This window comes from Varroa jacobsoni, unplaced genomic scaffold (genome assembly GCF_002532875.2).
Source record: "Varroa jacobsoni isolate VJ856 unplaced genomic scaffold, vjacob_1.0 scaffold_122, whole genome shotgun sequence".
Taxonomy (NCBI): Eukaryota; Metazoa; Arthropoda; class Arachnida; order Mesostigmata; family Varroidae; genus Varroa; species Varroa jacobsoni.
This window is the reverse complement of record NW_019213024.1, coordinates 15,754-36,928: the sequence shown is the minus strand read 5'-3', so window position 1 is coordinate 36,928 and position 21,175 is coordinate 15,754. Positions and strand designations below refer to the sequence as shown.

General features: G+C 40.7%; 1 long non-coding RNA gene across 3 annotated transcripts in view; it reads left to right on the top strand.

Moving 5' to 3' along the window:
• The window catches only part of LOC111267163 (uncharacterized), a 73,344-nt gene that overhangs the window by 36,667 nt on the left and 15,502 nt on the right, over positions 1 to 21,175 (top strand). For 2 of the 3 annotated variants that reach the window (XR_002684458.2, XR_002684457.2), the window contains 3 exons: positions 1,376 to 3,398; positions 6,900 to 7,083; positions 10,035 to 10,224. This is a non-coding gene — a long non-coding RNA (uncharacterized LOC111267163). The remainder of the gene's footprint in view (positions 1 to 1,375; positions 3,399 to 6,899; positions 7,084 to 10,034; positions 10,225 to 21,175) is intronic. The other variant, XR_015313677.1, reaches the window with a different exon arrangement.

The following is a 21,175-nucleotide window of genomic DNA, read 5'->3' as shown; positions in this document are numbered from 1 at the left end:
GATCGATCAGAAGAACGACATTTACGTATATCTCGGACGTTAATTTTGCAATGATATACAAACTATGGACGCCCGAACGCCGGCATATCACTATGATGTAGCACGCGGCCCGTCGTCAATCATTTTATTTTGTCTTAGCGTTTCTTGCTTTCTAATGAATGAAAATTTTACATGCAGCATTTTTTATTATTACTATTTGTATTTTAATAGTATTAGTTTAATAGTGTTGTTTGTACATGATAAATTTAAGCTGTTAGTGTATTTTTACCCATATATATATATAGACAATCTATCACCTGTCCAGTGTCCCTGTTCTTCGACGAAACGAGAAAACATAGGAGAGTAAAGGGAGACGGATGATTGCAGCCTTTGCTAAAGAGGTTTGTACAACCTAGAAAGTGAGAAGCCAGTCACTTTTGTTAATAAAAGATTTCAGGCTTTGTAGTAGAATTATCTGGGCTAGATTAATCTAGCCCAGACGGACGTGGACTCTCCCAGCGGAACTATATGTCTGTGACGGCCTTCTGTACACGGTTGATGTAAGTATAGTCGATGACATTGTTAATGAAAGCGCCTTCAGAACGACCAGGGCCCAACAGCAGTCGAAGAAGAAATTTGTCGATGTGCGAAGGATATCGTTACTGGTTAGGGCGACACAAAACGCTGCTTGAATAAGATTTAACCGTCGTGACGTGGGTACTTACGTACGTTGGTTGTGTAAAAATCAATGGAATCACAGTCGAATTCCAAATGTGAAGGGACCAAGAGAGGTCACTAAAAATTAAAAGGTCAAACAGAAATGACACAGTAACGGGCTTTGTTGAACAAAGATGCACCAATTATTCAGTGTTTTAACTTTGAGGCCGATCTTTTGCATTCTAAATTTGCTTTCAATAGGAAACGAGGCTTCTAATTCAGGATCCTACCCTATTCTACACACTTTAGCATGTCTAGATACTCAGCGCGTAAGAAAGCACTATAAGCTGATTGCCATTGAAGCAACTGCACAGAATATATATGGATTAGGGTATGCTCATAGGTAGGTAGAAAACATGAAGACGAATATTTTTTTTAGATATGTATATTGATAATTCGTAATAACGTTGGATTAAGTGGGTCCCTGGCCGTTCTGTAGCACCGTGCCGTTACTAATACTCTTCAAGCTTGTCGTTCTACCTGCGTCGTATTGTTGCACGTTAATGCACGTTCTTTTAAGACTATTTCTAGACCTTTATTACGTCCACCTCACCTGATGGGGTTCGAGGACACACCAACATATCAGTTCTATTCGAGTCGATACCATAGCAAGATTCGTTTTGAAAAGCGCCCGACAACGACTCAGATATCTCAAAATTATCCTTTGTAAACCTTGCAGGTGAAATACTTGTACATTCTCTATTACCATTTGCAAGGGTTCTACCTTCAGAGGTCGGTGAGAAAAGGTAAAAATATCGCTGGCTCCTGCGCTGCGTCATTATCAAGCCGTCGTCGAAAGCCGCTGGGGATTCCGTCGGTTGGCGTCTTCATACATCGTACATATCTCTGTAATCGTATGTGTACCAGGCACGGAGTTTTACCCGTCATACCAACTGAATACTCTGAATCTATATGATGCAGCCAAGCGCATGTAATCTCCTGTGGTAAGAGGTCATGTAAAGTCAATCCTAGTCGGCGAAGGGCAAAGTAATGATACAAGTTCGGTGGATAGAATGCTGTAACGCCTACTACAAAATCCTCTTACAAAATGTACAGGTGCTTTTATTTCCGGCCAAATATAAAGGCGCCTACGTGACTTTTCCATTCACAGATGGAATGGACGACAAAAGACGACTAGAGCGAAGTCGATGATTGACTCTTCGTTGACAACGGTTTCTTATTTACAACCTCAAAACTAGCGTTGTAGCTGACTTTCGTTTCCAAATGCAAACAAGATCCACGTTACGCTTCATTAACCTCTCTAGAGGTGTTTACTCTGAATCGTAAGTGCGACCTTCGAAAGCAAAATCTGCTGAAAAAATTGTAGGTCCTCAAGAGCCTCGAATCGAATCGAATGATCTGAAACACATGTTTGGAATATGGAAACGTAGAGTTATGTTTTTCCTACGAGTCAGTGTTTAAACAACTATATTGCATGAATATAATAGAAAAGAAATGGCCGATTAGCAATTGTACAAAAAGCAAATCCTGCCGTAATGAATTTGCCTTCTCTTTACACGGTATATGTTAGTTGTCTTATAAAATCTAGGTCAAGATGTGCGATATGTGTGCGGAAACTATGCCGCACGTTGACTGTGCACGTGCCACGTCTAAGTATACGGATATGCTACAAGAATGTATCCTATACAAATGAAACAAGTTTAACGTGCGATAATTTATTCACTTCACTAGGCTGCACAATTTATTATCTATAATTTGCAGAAAAAACGTTTGTCAACATTCGGCATCCTCAGCCACTTAACTTCGATGCTTTTCCTGCACTAAAATATGCCAAATCTCTATATTGGTAACGTTGGTAGTCAGCATCTCCTGGCCGCACCGAAAATATGATTAAAAAAAAAATGCAGGATTGATTAAAATATACGACATTGCGCGGAATCGTTATGTGTGTTATCCGTTTTACTTTTTCTTGATCATACGGCGCCGCATATCTATAGAGGACGAAGATTCGAAGCTCTTGTGACGATGTGAGCAAACGTATCAATTCAACAGCGTCATACAGCGAAACGTGTAAGTATCTACAGTTGCTGGCATTGTCATCAGTTTCCGTCTAGAGGTAATCAAACGATGCGTTGACGCACGTAACATCGGCAAGAAATAACACTTCGTAAATCTTCCTGTGATGATCTAGAATGTAGTTTTTTTTTAATAAACCCGTTTGCTATTCGTTGTAGTTTACGGTCCGCCTTAGTCATTTAGATTGAAGTGTGTTAACGGTACGCCTGCAAACTTATCACTACGTGCTATTCGTCTTTACGTGCACATGCAGACAGAAGCTACGACAAATTAACATCCTACTATCATCGCCTTCCTTTATTATCATTATTCAACAACAACGACGACGATGATACTGCCACTAATGCCCATTGTAGCAATGACGGTATTACTGTCAATAAACGTGATCACGATCGGCGTTGGGCGTACGTTCACGTTCCGAACGATAATAGAGTTGTTGCGTGCTCATCAAAGTGAATCGACTTAGACTGAAGTTTGGAAATTAATAATTTGATAAGTTAAGGCAGATATCAATGAAGGAAAGGAGGTCGAACTTCACTCGACAACGTTTAACAGCCAATTTTAAGAGGTTATAGCGCCTGTGTCTGCGTGCGTAACTGATAGGCATTTCTATCGTGAAAGGGTTCATTATAGAGTGGGGTTTAACAGCTAACAGAAGTAAAAAGGTTCGTATAGTACATATTTTCTAGTTCTTGCATTGATGACTTATGCTAGCAAGCGAGCTCCATTGTATCAAGCGTAAATGGCCGGGAGAATAAACTATATTTTTATCTAGACACGGTTCGTCCGGTTGACGGTGAAGTGTACAAACAGAAACAGCTGTAGTACGTGACAGTTTCGCAGCTTTACATGGAGTTATTTATAAACAAATTCGTTAAAATTTACGATTGTGGAACCACTTTTTAATGAAAACATAAGTCGCACGATAAACGTTACTTGTGAGTACGTCTCCTCCCAAGGACTGTTTAGTTCCGCCTGGCGGTTTAGCTCTAAAAGATTTTAAAATATTTGCCCAATTAATTTCGGTTTGTACTATATCCTAGAAAACAAAGGACGTGTCTCTCCACGGAACTTGTTTTACTGGCATGCGTGTTGCCAGACTATGATTTTTGGTAGAAAAATAAAAATTTGCTAAAAATATCTAGCTCATTGTGATTTGAAAATTATCTACAGCAGTTATTTATATGACAAATTCTATTAGGCCTTTTGATGGTGAAACAATCCAAGGATTAATCTTAGTAACGATGGGCTGTTGCAGCATGCTAACAAATCTTTCTTTCTAAAGACTGCGAATTTCGTTCGCGTATCATAAGAAAGTGTTTTCTGGAAAATGCGAATTGGTGGAGAGTCTGTATAGGGGACAGTGGGCAGGGCAATTAGGGTAACGTTGATATTCTTTTTTATATTTGCACATGTGCATACATTTACCCACATAATTAAAAAAAGGAAACACAAAAATGCATGTATTTTCCTAAAGGAGTTCCTTTTTTTCGAAAGCTCGACGAGGTGAGGGTCTATTAGCCAGATTTGAGACTCGCTTTCTTTTCGGGGGTCACTATTTGATTCGGTCATTTTCAGGCGCCAATTCCTCCACATCGCTGCCCTTACCGCTCTCCGAGTATTAACGTTCAGGCGTGACCGCTTTGGTCACTACATTAGACGGGCGCAATACAGGTTCCGCATAAGCCCTTTTACCTATTTCCGTTCAATAACGCAGCAGTAGCATGAAAATCCATTTCACTTCCTCCGGTTGAGCTCGTGCACATTTAGCTGGCCACTGTTAGTGACACAGTAGAAGTAAGGAGACTGTACATGGCTTTCAATCATCAAACAGCCGACGGACAGAGCGTTGCCACTGTCATAATGTGGTAGAATGACTAATGGGACATCTGACGCTAAAGTTGACGTCGACTGGGTTTTCATTGCACTACAATTTGGGGATTCGTTAAAGTAAAGGTCTAGCTTTGTATTTAACAAACATAGAAGAAACACAGGATGTAAGCTTTCAGTATAAAGAATTCTACTTGACGAAAACAAATGAAGCGTTGAGAACGAATCACGAATTGAGTGACCCTCTTTCCTTTGAGCTAATCCGCTCCCTGCTGTGCGTTGAGTGTAACGTTAATTAGATTTTCCCTTCGCGTAGCGGATTGCCTGATTCCGATTATAATGGTCCGTCTTCGTTTTCATTCGTAGCACTTTCCTTAGCTGTTTACGTCAATGATCCTTGGTAAGGGTACCTTGTGCTACTATACGCTCAGAAGGCCGACATGAATGTTAGAAATTAAGGCAGAAGCCAGGTACTAATCTTTTACTACTACGTACATTGAATAAAATATGCTACAACTAGATAGCTCAGTACGAGCCTCTTCGGTTTGCTATGCATCACTCTCTATCGCAGTAAGACAAAGTGTTAGATATAATTTAGAAATTGAAAATTTAAAATGCTCGAAAAAAACTAATAGAAATCATATCTATGATCAAGTAAAATGTGTAAAAGTGATGCGTTTGGCTTTGACAAGTCCGAGAGTTCAGTGAGGAGGTGTTCATTATATCGTTCAAGGTAAGGGAAGGGCTTGGCAACGCACCTCAAGGGGAATAGCGTTCGTGCTCCTGGCAGATGGTCAGCCATGTCAGTGACCGGCCCTCGCCCAACTTCGGAAACTAACGTCGAAGCACTTTGATTCCTGCTGTGGCAATTAAAAAAATCGTTGAAACACAAATATTATATGAAGTAAATAAGTTAAGCAGGCTTGCTGAAGATACCAACATTGAAACACGTAACCGGTTCTATAAAGAGGTGTAGAAAGGCTCTGGAGGAACACGAATGTAAAATAAATAGTAGCTAGCAAGAGTCCATAGGCAACCAAAAAGAAAGGTACCTTCAAATGTACTCGAGGCACTGTGCTGAATTGAACAATCAGACTTAGAGCCCTCATCGATATCAACGATCTGTTTTTTTTTTTTTTTTTAATTAAACCCTTTTGGTTAGTGATGTAGCTGTTAAGTTGTACGAGGCAACCCTGTTCGACGTACTCAGACACGTCCCCATCTTCAGTATACCCTCGTAGAACCTCATGATATTAGTGAATAACACCAATGCTGGCTTTTGCTATGGTAGTCATTACTGCTTAGTCGTCATTTTATGTAGCAGTGAAACGGTGCACACGCTCTCCTACAATTGGCACCGCGGAAGTTGAAACATCTCACGAACTAAACAACTTGCGACTTTGCTAAGTATCTAATCTTGAGCTAATTTTATTAGTAATATATTCTACCTTACTTTGGATAACTGAATATAGCGCTATTTCTAAGGAAGTGTTATCTAGTTACCCTCATGGTAATGATGGAAGCTAACTTATGACGAGATACCAAACGTCTTTGTTTCAAGCGTTTGGTATATTATTCAAAGTTATCAAATCTAAACCGAAAAGTTCATGTAAGTAGAATGGCGCTTGTCACTAGAAGCAGAAAAACTGAAGGCCGAATATAAATTTGAATTCAGTAGCGGTGTATTTTGGCCAGGGTCTACCTAATAGGCCACCTAAAAGTTGCCATCTTAAATTAGTAAATTCAAATCTATCATCATTTCCTTTATGGGAGCGGGCTAAGTCGTGGTAATCTGGTTTTTCCTTTGTTTGCCTTACAACATAGTAGTCGTGATGAGTTGCGTCGACTTCCTGGAATCCAAGGTACTCTTTCAAAGCATACGATGACCTGGCCGACAAATTTGCATTTGGATGCCCATGGATATTAAAGTATAAATATGTCGAAAAGTGGTTCAAAGCCGACTGAGTCGACCACAATCAGACCGGTACGATTCGTGTGACAAATGATTCTAACCTTCTGTGCAGTATGAGAGGTTTATGGATAGCGGCACTTCCATGCTTTTCTTATAGACCACGGTCTAACCTCCTCTAGAGATGTAAGTTTTTTCATTAGTTGACGCTGAACGTTATGGTTGGCCGACGACTGGCCGACGTCGATAATCAGATATTTGTATGCTATTCATTATATATGTATGTAATAGATAAGAAAGTAAAATAACTCTAATGCATACAACGCAAGCTAGTTTATGTCGTTGTAATCAAAATCAATGACAACAATTGGCCTCTATAGCGCTGCATTTATCAATATGTAATTTGCAAATCCCCCCTTCTCGACAGTGCTTCTGCGTTTCCTGATGGTTCGAACGAGACGACAGCTTTTTGTCATAGACCCTGCGTGCGTACGTTACCATACGACAAGCCTATGGCGATGACATGCTATCAGACGCCAGAAGCACCACGCTAATGCCAGCAATCATCAACATACCACAAGTACAAATTTATGCCCCGACTACTCCCCCGCGTAAGTACTTTTGCGTGGCTTGCGTGCATTCAGCAGCTCAGTGTTGTTGTATATTACCAATAATAATCAACACTCAGTGCGGCATGTATTTGTACAGCGTCTGCATGGCGTTCAAAGAACAGGATCCCTCTAATCTCTTGTACAGGTTAAATTGCAGCTGACCACCAGCAGACTGCAATATAAGCAATAATAACAACAATCGCAAAGATAACATGGGTTGTCTTGTCGACCTTGACACATAAAAGATGATGATGGCAATTGCAGCAGAAGCGCCGATGTCAGTTTACGTCTGCTACCATGAACAACCATTGTTATTGCTGTTACTTTTATTACGGTCGTCTTATTAAAGCTCTCTTTGCTGTGGGTGGAGAGACAGACGCATCAGAACAAATGCTCCGTCGGCAGCACAGGGCATGCTCTCAGTCAGACGCATATACACGCACGTCCTCACCCATATACCCATCAGGCTACATCGACGCTATCCTATTGTTACATCGCCAAGCGTCGTTTATTACTCTAAAACCCAAGCCGTTGCATCTGTTGTTAGATCAATTCATCGCACAAAGTCATAAAGTTAGCAACGCTTCTAAGGACGCTTGTCACAAGCAAGGCTTCGGTAGCAGCCTTAGCAGCTCTGAACAGCAAACTATGAATTGAAGAACGTCGCCAAGTGTAGAGAAAGATGTGAAGCATAATTCACAGTGGTTTTCCTTTTTGGGTATGCCGGAGGATGGGGCCTGGTAAAACCGCTTGAGACAATGAAGCCATCAAGGGTTCGTGTAATAAGCAAACGCTAGGTAGGTGCAAAAGCCAAGAATAGGTGCTTCGGCGCAAAACCGTTCACTCGCCCTTTCTTCCTGCTTGGCCTTTGGTCTACTACAGTATGGTTATATGCGTTGTCCCGTTTTCTGCTTGCAATCTCTTTGGGCAACAACGGTGAGAAGAAGAAAGATAGCTGAGGCAAAACACGCCGTTTTGAGAACCTGCTATGCTACACGTCGACATATTCCATTCACGCATCCTACCGTCTCTGGGGATTTCGTTTCAGAAAGACCTTGAAAGAGAGTTGCACGTTCAGTAGCGTATCTCGGTCGATCTCAGGCCAGGGGCATGATCGCTGCGATCAGGAACTGTTGGTGGCAGGTTCTGCTCGTCCATCGTCAATCAACAACAGCTTGTACCACTAATACTGAAAGGGATAGCAGTATCCGTGACAGGCGCTAGCAGCTCAGTGTCATCCGCAGCCATGATCGTTGTGCGTCGTTTTCATTTGGGCATGTAGTTACCGCTACGCCGCCGCCGCCGCCGCCGCCAGCGCCGCCGACGCCATTACATTTTTGGCCATCACACCCGCAACGAACCCAAAAACACGACGAAGACGACGTCAGGACCGTGATAGCATGAACTATAGACGCGGTTGCACCCGCAGTCGCCGAGTGTTGTTACGTCCGTCTCGAATTTGTGCACTGTAGTAAGAAGATGCTTAGCGTTACTACCACAATTTCGCATTTGTTCCTATTGCACGCAGTGAACAAAAGTGCGCTGCGATGATATCATAATAACGATAATAATCTACTGGGCTATCGAAGTTAGCCAACAGCAAAACGGCAAACCAAATAGCATAGAACAGCGTAACAAATAAACACAAGAGATAATATACGGCATCATAACAGCGTCGACGCTGCCGCCATCCGAGCCTTTGAACATTGAAGCCAACCAAGTTGTACTGAGTTACCGTTATTTGTCACTCAGGGTCATTGAACAATCCCATCGCAATTACTAGGGAGATAGCGATGCATCTCCATTTATGTAGATTCCAATTAAAGAGTATGTATATACACACTAATTAACCGCAAATCGAAAGCGCAATGGGAAGGAAGCAAGGAACGGACGATAGACGAAAGAAAGAGGGAAAAAAAAACAATCAATAAAAAATATATTATGCCTACAAATCAGTAATATGCTTAACATAACAGATTGCTAAGGACGAAGATAGGCCATTTAACCGGCTTGATTTATGATAGTTACACCCTTCATCAAACGCTGTCGAGAACAAAATGGAAAATAAAATGTATCATCCTCGCGGCAGATCGTACAACGCTACAGAAAAGTAATGTGATCGCCGGCATGTACGGCGGTGCTGAAAATAACTAAATATTCTTAAATTTTGGACCTTTTTTAGCAGGATAAAATAATCATTTTTTTCAACGGAAAAGGTGTGCTTCGATGTACACGGCAGGATACTTCCTTGAATTTTTAGACATTACGGTAGATTTTCGTAGTTTCGAAATTTGTCATCGACCCAAGTGCATCCGCAAACAGTCATCGAAACCGTTGGGTTGTTTCCAAAATTACTGGACATAGATAAATTTTAGATGGGCTAGTATGAATCGCATGAAGAAAAGTCTCGTATTTTAAAGTGACGCCATTTTATAATATTGCAATATCTTAGTACGCTTTTTTTGTTTTTACAAAGCACTTGTATGTTTTGCAATACAAGGCCATTCACTCGGACATAGTCGCTTAAACTTTTGACGAAGGGGTCAGAGAGAATAGTAAAAAAATACGAGTGGTCAACAAATATAGGTTCCATCTTAGAAATACAGCGGCACAGACAAGTCGCCGTATAAATTTTCGATGCTAGGTGAAGCATATATTCCACTTTGAAAGGCACCATAAGCCATTAGATGAAAAAAATTCTAGGTGGATCATTTTTTTTAGGTTTTGTACGAAACCGTCAGCGGTGATGCCAAACGAGGCGTTTAGAGCTGTGCCGAAGCCGACGCATCTCAAATGAATAAAGTGGAAAATTTACATTGGTTCGAGCGAGGTTTAACAATGAGGGCGTAAAGACGCTCGGTTCCCTTTGCTTTCACGCTATAACAGTGACCCATTCTTGCATTGAATTGTGACTTGTGATAATAATAATAAAACCTCTACGTGAATTGCAGACGCCCACATTAGTGGGTGGATGCAACTGGACCGCTGGACATCGCCATGAAGTAAATGCAGAGTAGCGCCCGCTTATGATGTTAATTTGATGGTGCAGTGTGCTTCGTATGGATAGCAGCGTCACGAGTCCTGCTTCGCCACTTACAATTGGAGTATTAATCAAAAAAGCTGATTTGCCGGAGCAAAAAGGTCTGTATGGCATGTCAACGCTTGATCTTGCATCCCTCGAATCACTGTGACGAAAATATGGGGACTGTGGTTGGAAGCCCCACATTGTCCACCTGGCTCATTAGACACTGCTCCCACAGACCACTATTTTTTAAGTGGTCACAAACTTTTCTTTAAAAACAACTTTTCCATGGGAAAACTAATCTTAGCTAATGATGAAACGACTCTTGTATGCCACACTTTTTTACCAGTGGAACGAGTAAGTTGCCATTCGAATGATAGAAAATACTGGATGATAACTGTGCATACTTACTTAAGCTAAACGATTCATACTTGTGAAAGAAGTTCGAGAAGCTACAGTTCATTATGTTACATTTCATACTGAACGACCTAGTGTATTTATATACTTGATTACTACTATATGGAAAGCTCCCTGGAAAGCTATGGGCTTCTTCTAACTTTTTGGACCTCAGCGCGCAAGGGTGTTGCCAGCCTAACCGGGCGTTCTGGCTACCGTTCCAAAGCCTTTTGAGAATAGGACCTAAACAAATATTTTTTCAGGGCACTTGTACGGCGTCTTATTCCGCTTGGTGAAAACTTAGAATTCACATAGATTTTAGCTGCATCTTTGCAAAAGTGTGCGTTGTATATTCGTTTTCTGTTACCATTCAGTTGAGAACGAATACTTTGAGAATCTTACGTCTAAAGCTGGTACGATACTTATGCTAAATGAATATCTAATTATTTCTATTGTAGATAGAGCTTACCTCATTTCCAGGTACAATCGAGAGGTCGAAATAGAAGGTAAAATGCACTTTAATTTAGAGAGTATTTTCCTGCTAAAATCGCTCTACGACTTCAGATCAGCCATTGATCTTGAGCAGAGCAGTGATTGGACGAAGGCGGCACTTCAAAGGTCATGAACATTATCAGTGATTTTATGGCAATACATTCGGAATAATTGAACTGATGTATCTAAGAGGTCAGCTGGAAAAACGGGGCAAAAACTGATGCTAATAATTAAAGATCTCTTGGAAACGCTTCTTATTCTAAACTATTCACTTACTTTCGGGCTTTGTCTGGGAAATCAGAGATCCTGATAAAGTTTAGCCTATTAAAATACATCTGCAGATTTGTGCGTATGGATTCATTTGGATGACGCAAAGGAAAATGGCGCATTTTCCTTCGATTATTAGATTGGTTCCTTGATAAAATAACAGATAGCATTGATATTCTGTATCTACGAGTACTTAATGTCAGGTTTTCAGTGGTCAATAGACCTGCTTTGAATTTTAAAAACTACAAGTTAACACGTCCTGAACTGCGGTCATGCAAGTCTAACTTAGAACGTTCAGAAGTTCAAAGCTAACATGATATGGAAGTTCAGCTTGATGATGGTCGGCTACTACATCAAAAATATTCCTCAAGCCCAATATATAATTTTTTTTAGAAATAATTTAGATTGAGGGTAGCGGGCAAGAAGCGTTACCTAATTAACAGGATCTGGCATCAATGTGGTTTTTGTTTGCCATTGATACAACGATTAGCGGCAGTACCTGGAACAAGCCTGAAGGGACTGTAGTAGACTCGACCAGTCTCAATTCGTTTCTAACAAGACTATAATTATCGGTGCCGATAAATAACGTTCCATAGTTTAATATGTGACAGTTACATAATCACTGAATGTGAACCCAAAGAATCGCTTTCTGTTTTAATATGAAGTGCGATATAATAATCCGTTTATAAGATGACAGGATTATAGACCAAAACGATAGCTGCTTTTTACAGTGCTCAGATTATACAATCAGTCTTAGTAGAGTTGTGCAATTACTATGTGCCTTTTAGTAATTGGTAGACGTAAGTCCACCTACGTCATAAACAAAACCCACACGTTTTATAGCTTATGGGCAATTGTGGGCAAACAATAAATGACAACAGCCTTAAAGCTACCTGCCTGCCTATTACCACTATGCACTTAATAGTTCGTTAGTGATTAGTGTTTATCTACTGAAGATGTATGTTGCACGTGTTTTTCTCCTTCTTGCATCATAATCCGACGTACGCTACATACACAGCATCTTCCCTGGCTATGGTTTATAACAGTCATGTTTTAACGGCCTTGTCGAGATTCAGTGACAGAAATTTACACAGACAAGTTGTTCAATACCGTTTTTTCAAAGGTCTGGATAAATATTCGGACATATCGTATCAAGTCAGGCTTCGAGTCAGTTATGTTGTTGTGGTCATTGCTGACCAACATCCTTAGTTCGTAGCTTGTTCGTTATTCTCAGACACTGAAATTTACAGAAAAATCACTACCGCTCGTCTGCCGTGGCTACGACTGTGCCTGCATTTCCCGTTGTTTTATTGGACCGTCAATATGTGAGAAAACCTTTCCTATCAATACTTTCTGTGCGTGTGTCTGTTGATCGCCCTCGATCTGTTCAATTGCTGTCTTCGTTCGAACCCGTCGCTTTCGTATCGCCTCTTGACGCATCGTCGCCATTACGCCGTCATCGCTGCAGCAATGGCCGCCGCTCTTGCTTCTGTTGCTGTTCAACAGCGACAGTCACCGTAGCAGCTCCAACACCGCCGGATCAGAAGACTGTACTGCCGACGGACCAAACGCTACTTTTGTTGGCCCTGCCACGGAATCAGTCAGACAACAAACGTGGCGGTCGGCCGGTCGGTCAGTCTCTATGGTTGGCTGCATTTGCTAGCTTGCAGCTGTAACTTTAAACTCGAATTTCGCTTCGAGCCGACTATTTCTAGTTATGTAATCAATACGATCGATTTTTCCGAGTAGGAAATGTGCTTCCTGCTGAAAATCCCCGCGCCATAGCGTGTCTCAAAGGCGTTGCGTGGGCAGACGTGAACAGAAGGTACGAAGAAGGCAGGAGAGAAGCGGCCATTAGGCCAAGGCGATCCAAGGCATTGCAACTAAAACTACTACTACTGCTGCCGTTGCCGCTTGTCGACTCTGCCGGCTTAGCATTACCGTGGAACTGCTCTTTTAACAGAGCACCATTACCGGCGTCATCAGCTGTTGTATACGGTGTACGATATCTGTCTCATCGGAGGAGGTCTGAAGGTGCGGCAACGCCTGTAGCTTCCTGTGGCTGCGGTTGCTTGAACGGCTCTTCTGCTACGTATCGATTGATGTAGAAGTAGGAACGAGTCCTTTCTTTGCTCAAACGGAGCCGCAGTAGCGGAAGAACGAATGGCGGTTCTGCAAAGTTACTTAGTCATCATATACGTAAAGCAACGACGATTTTACAGGTGGATAGACGGGACAGAAAATGGGAAAGAAACGTCGATGTCCATTTTTCTGTGCCTGTGTATCATATGTGTAGAGTATATTGATTAAGTAATAAGTGTGGTTGGGATTATCGATGTCTCAACAAGTAAAGAACACGTAGCTGTCTGTATGTTGGACTTGCGGTATAAATTTTATGAAATCTAACTATTTACTGATAGGATTTGCTGTTCCTCGCGAACTTCTGCCTGTTCAAATATCGGGAATTGCTTCTGTGCGAACAACTGGCGTTGCTTCAATCTAAGTTATTAATTGTTTGAAAAAGATGAATCTATCTGTACGATACGCTGCGTCAGCGGAATCTTTCCCTCTCTCCCAATCTCTCACGAGCCTAAAGAAGGCTAAGTTCGACCTGTTACAGAATTAAATTAAGACTCTTTGATGTGTCAGCATGTCAAGATATTAGTTTCGGTCACCGAGCTATCACTACCCAAAGTTTCGTTTTTTGGCCATTTTTTATCCTTACTTTCGCTGTAGCGGCGACATTTTTTCTGCAAAGTCGATACCATGCAATATTCAAAATAATGTCTCTGAAAATCTATATGAATGTGTGTCATATTAGGGTACTACGTGCAAAAAATAGATGACTCAAATACCTCAGAAGAGGTAAAAAAAAGAGATTTCTCTAAGTGTTAGCATCTACGTTTAGATAAAGGGTGTATTTGCCTGATTAATAAGCATGCGAAACTTTCAACACAAGTATTACTTTAATGTCAGCTTGATTTTCTCTTCAGCTAGCAGCTGTAGGAGAAAGTTGGAGGCACCTTGAGTCATTGTTAGTTTCCTTGCACCTCAGACCTCAACAATCACTAACCAATCGATGGCTTCGAAATTTCACAGAGAGAGGGACGGGGGTCATTTTTAACCCTGTTAGTGATACGGTGACTGACTGATTCAGCGGCGGAATCGCGATCTGGGATGAGTGTTTCACCGTAATGAAAAGTGTTGGGTGAATCCAGCTTTGGTAGCACGCAGCAAAGGATGCGCGCGACGTTTTCAACGTTGCGATATATGACCTTTATGCTACTCTTAAACTTACGTGGGCGTTGTTGGGTTTGTATCGTTACTTTTACCCATTAAGCTACGTTGAATTAGGATTACACCCACGGAATAGTGCGGTGGATGAAGCTTTACGCACAACCAGAAGAGTATCGGATATCTCGGTATTTGCATATTGAATGTGCGAAATTTACCATGATTTTGATAAAATAAAAAAGATTTTCATAAAATCATATTCCACTTCATAGAAGACAGGTATTTCGTTTGCCAGCTTAGATTGAAACTGTAATTTTTTAAAAAAGTCATATCAACAAGTTTAGCGAATTTGTAGCAATTATCAGATAGGCGTTCAATATATTTTTTCTGTACTGAAGTTGCTGGATCAGCGGCAAATCGCACAAATTGCATCACAGCGGCTGGTAATCACAGAAGATAATTATACACTGGAAACCAGTTAATTATCCTTGAAATTTTTCAGAGGGTTTTGCCGCTTTCGTAGGAAAAAAAAAAAGAATATTTGCACACGTTTCAGAGCATTGCTAAATAGGACACTTTCACTACTACAACACACATGACCAACCCCGAAAAGGCTCCGTTTTCCCCAAGGATCGCAATTGGGCACTTAAGTAACAATGGCCCTCTTAATGACCCCTTTTCGTGAGTGGGGCATTTCCATTATTTATCGAACCGTCGGAATTTTTCGCCTTTTTTCGATATTAACATAAGAAACCAAATGAGCATTTTGCTCCTCGAGATTCAGTTGTGCTGTCCTCAAAGACGCGTGCTTCCTTTGCAATTTTCCCTTTAATTTTTATGTTGCCTGTCTGCCTGACTTCTAGACAAAAACTGGCGTGACGTGGGCAGAATGTTGTGTATTTTCTTAAAATTATGTTTTCACCGAAAGGTTTCGACAATGTGCCTTGGAATTATAAAGGTTTTAGAAAATTTGATGTTCGTGTGTTAAGATGAAAACCCGACATTTATTCTTCGCGTTCCAAATTTTTATTATATATATAAACATTTCATGCATATGCATCATTCAGTATCGTCGTAGAGCTAGGGTTGTCATAATGATGTCGTAAAAAATGAACTTTACTGCTTATACCTCGTGCCTTCACCGATAAAGCCATACACTTTGCTGGTCACCGTTTTAAAGGAGTATCCGTAACAAGGGTACCCGATTAGATATCTTATCAGTGTACAGTAATATGAAGGAATATAGCGTCGTGCATCGTCGACTTCTATCAAAGGCTCTGTAAACTCAGAGTTCAAATAACCGGTGCCGATATAAAAGGGTTTAATTTCCTTCTACTGACGTGTTGTCTCTAGGAAAGCATCTTACCACAAGAGGCTACTCGGGCAGGGAAGCGACCAATTAGTTAAACGCAACCCTGCGGAGTGGACTCTTAGTGCGGCAGCGTTTACGGCACTGCAAACTGCGAGTATTGCTATCACTCCCAGTTAAAATTCGACGAATGGGGCAATGTAGCTGAGGATGATGAAGTTCAAACAGAAACCTCAATTCTTCGATACAACAAAATAAATTACGAGAAATATTAGCCGATTCAATAGCTATGAAAGTGATCTCTAAAAGGTATATTGGGAATTAAGTTAGTTAATTCATCTGCGACGACCAGATCCTCTAACTAACAGATACTAAGGTTCTAGTAGTTAAGACGACAATGGTCCCATCATACAAAGTTTGCTGGATGAATTTTAACGTTTGCAATATTTTTGAGTAGAAGTATTCTGTTACAGGCCATATTTCAGGTTCATTAAAAAAAAAAAATCAATGATTTCTTGAAAAATAGCCAGGTTTAAGAAAAAATATCTTATATATCTGGTTTTCCAACACCTGTGCATAACCTATTTTTTCTCCGGAGACATATTGCAATCGTTGCTAAGAAAAATGGGCATGATCTTATCAAGAACTTCTAGTTAAATAGATGTAGTTGACGAAACTTCTCACACTATCATAAGCAATCTATCCATAAGAAACATAATGTATTTTCATGGGGAGTCTTTGGACATACTAGGACCAAAAGTGAACTCCGTCCAGGACGGTTCGAAACGGCTATCGTCGAGCGAACTGAAACAGAGATCTATGTAATGCTTTTGCCATAGAAACAAATGAAACCCAATAAAGCCTTAAAGGTTCGAGTGATTACCATGTCCTAAAAGACTCACTGTCGGATTGCAAGCAGCGAGGCGCAACTTGTTTTTGCTACGTTTTGCGGGACGGGCAGCGGAATCAAAATCGACTATTTTGCAGAAGATAGAGATGATAGATCTATGTGGGTGTTTTGCTTGGTCCTTAAGCCCCACCTTCTCATAAGACCTAGTCATGATCAAGAAAAAAATCCTGTTTTTGGCAAGGATGTGAATGCGAGTGAAGGTACTGTTCCAGACACCGTTCAACTTAAGAAAAGAGTCAAGCTTGATATGTTCGCAAGAAAAACTGCTGATTGAAGCTCAATGATTACCACATAGGTTAGCATATGTCAGAAGCAGCACCCTTTTATGAAGACGATTCAATGGTATTGATGAAGTGCTCGTTGCAACCAGTTAACGTTTCGTCGGTCCGACGACGCGACAGCTTATTCTCCTAATAGAAGCATACACGAGAACCGACTTTCATATTGCCAATGATGCGAAAAGCTGTATCGGAACGTCTATGCCGTATGAACATCTACAAATCACTGGTTTCTACAAAGTTTACCGCCTTGCCTATCCGATAATGCTTTGTGCGCTGACAGGAACCGCGCAAGTATAGTGATCGGCTGTTAAATTTATTGTTTTTTGTCGCTCAGCAACGGCATCTGCGTTCTTCTACGTTCGTCTCTGACTTGTCAGAATGGCTGCTGTACAGTGGAAGGTGTAAATGTCAGTTACTTGAAGTTGAGAACGAGTGGATCCCAAGGGAGAGCCTCGGTTAGTATCCACAACCGTCGGAGCGTGGATCTCCACTAAGAGGGTGGCAACACCCCCGAACCGCTCGCGTCCATTGACGCCGCCGCCACTTGGCTTGTTATTTGCGATCAAAGATGTAGGCGAGATAAATGAGCCAACGACATGGATAACTCGTACGAAGTCGTAAAAAACAATCCAACGATTGTTAAAGGGTCCAATTGGCGTAGGTAATGAAGAGAATCGACAGTCAAGTATCATTTGCGTAACATCATCCAGATTGCATTTTAATTGAATCCTACCCTTACTCTCTAGGTACATGAACACATTGTGGGTGTGTAACGTGATAATGAACTTAGGCCAATGTAACTTCAGTTCGATCCTACAGCGAAGGTACGAACAGTGAAGAAGTGGTGGATTGGATTTACTATTTGTTTTTTACGCATAGACAGTTGAAGGTTTCAAGCGTTTCTAACGATCTTGTGAAGAATCGATCTGTGTATTATTTGTCGCGCATCGGATCGCGCAATGGCGTAAAGCAAAGAAGGACCGTTTCAACATTAACAAATGAAAATCTAGAAACGATAAAACAATAACAACTCACCAAGTATAATGCCCGTTCGATGTATATATATATATATATATTTCTTTCTTCTACGTAAGTTCCGCCACAATTTTACTTTGCCGGTTAACTTTTTCTGATTGGCTTTTGGTTACTCAGTACTCATACAGTATTAAATCTCAATAAATAACAGTGAAGGCGACACGCAGCTGAAATCTTTCGTAGTAATTCGAAAGTTTTTTTTTTTACTTATTGCACCTTTCAGTGAACTGAAACATATACATGCGAACTTTCTCGTGATTTTTTGTAACAAGGACAGATTCATGTAAGGACAAACCCAAACGTACCGCTTGGCAGTTAACTCTTCCCAGAATAAAACCTAGCCTATGCCAAAAAAACCTATATGCTATTTTAATAAGAAGAAACTTGAAAAGCCAGACAAAACTGCAGCGAGAAGCCAAACAAGAGCGACGCTATTCAGCAGCCAAACGAATAGGACCTAATTGTCTCTATGGCTTCTAGTAGGATAATCTTGATTTTGTGACGTGCTATTTAATGCTGTTTACAGCAGCGGGTCAAAGAACATGAGGGTAGCAGTGGTCTGTTCTCTGCACCTCAATAATCAACTTTAGATTAGTTAGCTTTCTTTTTTTAGAACAAAGCGTTTTCAAGGTGGTAAAAAAAATTAACTTTGTGTTAATCTTTTGTAGATATAACTTGAGTGAAATGGCGTTATTGATTCATCTCGTTTACCTGACCTCAGATGTATTTTATAGTTCGTAACCTGTTTTCGCCAATCATAGAGTCAAGCTTATCAGCTCTATTTCCATTTAGACCCATTTACTCATTCAGGCTTGCAGATGTTCTCGACGATATGTGACAGCGTAATTATTGCAATAAGCTCGTAATATTCACAGTATGTTTCTAAAGCTTGCTTTTTTTTGCCTGGCAGGCTTCGTGTTTTCTCCATTTCATTCAGTAGACCTATTTTCCTAATTCAAAATGAAATAACCATGTTGCAGGGTTGACGTAAGACTGGTAACGTCACATACGTAACACGTTAGTCGTGACTTTAGATTTACTTAACTTATTAAGTTACACGGTTGTCAGTTGACTGTGCACGAGACATTTGATCACGATCAAATATATTTTTCATAACAACATGACATGTTTAACTCATGTTAATGGAGACAATATTACGTCACATTTAAGTGATTCCGGCTTATATTAAGGCCACTTCTTTAACGAGGACGAAGTTAGGGCACGGGGGTGAAGGCAGCAACTATATGGTATGAACATCAAACTACAGTACCAGAATTGCAATGTACATGTCGTCGTATTTTAGGCATTACTTATTTGAAGTAAACGTTGTCTGACTTTGAAGGGGTTATCACCTAAGAAAGTTAGAAGGGCTATTTCCTTAAGATCAATCGTATTTACGGACAAAGTTTTCCCCGTCTTTCACACTTTGTACATATTTCTATCATTAAAGCGTTTGTTGCGACATCCCATTGCCTTTGAGATCTGTAGTTCTAGACGTAGCCAAACGCACCTCAGTTACGTTGTTTCTGTCGCAATAGCCTCTAGTCATCATTCTAAGGGCGAATATCTATTCTATCCGACCCAGAGTGAGCTTCTTCCCATATATTTTTTTTTGCGCTAATATTTCATATAGTTCCTTTTTTAGAGTAATTAAACGGTTTAAGTGGCTGTTCTGAAACGGTGATATTATACAAGTACAATGTAACAGAAAAGTACTGTTACGTTGTTCGATAAGGTGCGTAAGCAAAACTATAGGCAGACTTCAACGGTGGATAGCCCAGTTCGCATGCATCTCCTCCCCAGCATAGGTTAGCTTCGGGTTACCGTCGGCATGCTTCTCATTTACTGGATGTTTCCGTGCGCCGATCCGGCCTACCAACGGCTAAACTTTTGCAAAACCTATTTTTTGCAATTTTTTTAATGATGGCTGAATTTACATATCGTAGACCATGTATTACTAATGACTAGAATCAATACTGAATGCTGAATGGAACTTAAATATATTTATTCTAGAAAAATCTCCAATTCTGAAGTGGTTAATATTACTTGTGCATGTTTCGCATAGGATCAACTAGTTATTGTAGTGCCACCTCGTTGTCTAATACTCCCGTGATTTCTTTAGCAATTTCCACTCAAAAATAATAAATTTACACAAACCTCTCCCTGAAGTTCCCACGCTCGATGGAAGCACTACCCTAGCATACAGGCGGTTTAGACATCGCGGCTATCAACCTGTCCAAGCGGAAATGGAAGAACCTCAAACCATAGGTTATTCAGATACTACACTTCGTTACAAGAGAAAGGGCTATAAAAAATAGCGTTACAGATAATGCAAGTTAATATGGATTCGCCCCATGAACGGAAAGCTCACAGAGACGAAATATTGCTATACCTCGGTAACGGCCCTACGTGGGGTTAAATCTGACGCTGGAGCGAGATACCACTGGTGCAAAACTTCCTGTCTAGTAGTTTGTTTTTAAATTCGCAAGCACCATCCGCGCTCGTTTTTGTTTTTATATATATTTCATTTATACATTGCGCTACTGTGAGTTCATCTTTAGGTGTTTGTCCGAATTCAATTTGGCCGATTTTCTAACTTCACTTCAATTTTCTACACGAATTAACCAAATAAAAGGTCCAGATTTTTTGCAGTGCTCTAATAGGGAAAGAATAGCTTGTTGTTCTGTTAGAGCAAGCTTGAGTCTTGGAGGTAACCGGATGAGAAAAATCTTTTTACAAGATTTTTCGCTATTGCAGAAACCTAGGGTGTTGTTTTGATGTCGTTTATGCGAAGGGCATGTTTCAACAGGAGAGGTAACGTTTAGTAATAATTCGAAGCATCAGAACCGACAAGTAACCTTTGAGATACGCATCTTTGGAAAGAAGGCTAAAACTCCATACAATTTGTATTGGTACTGGCTAATAAAGCTGCGTTTTGCTAAATTGCTCATCGAAGCGAAGTAACATTGCCGATAAGCACCTTCTTAAACTGACCCTTTCTGTGTCGCACTTGGCAAACAGGACTAATGGAGATTAAGCACGTCGTTAAGAGTTAACGGCTGGTGCTTATTAAGAAATCATGCCAAATTGATTGGAACTTCTGGGCGTAACCTTGTTTGGGGGATAATATACCATAAAAACCTTTC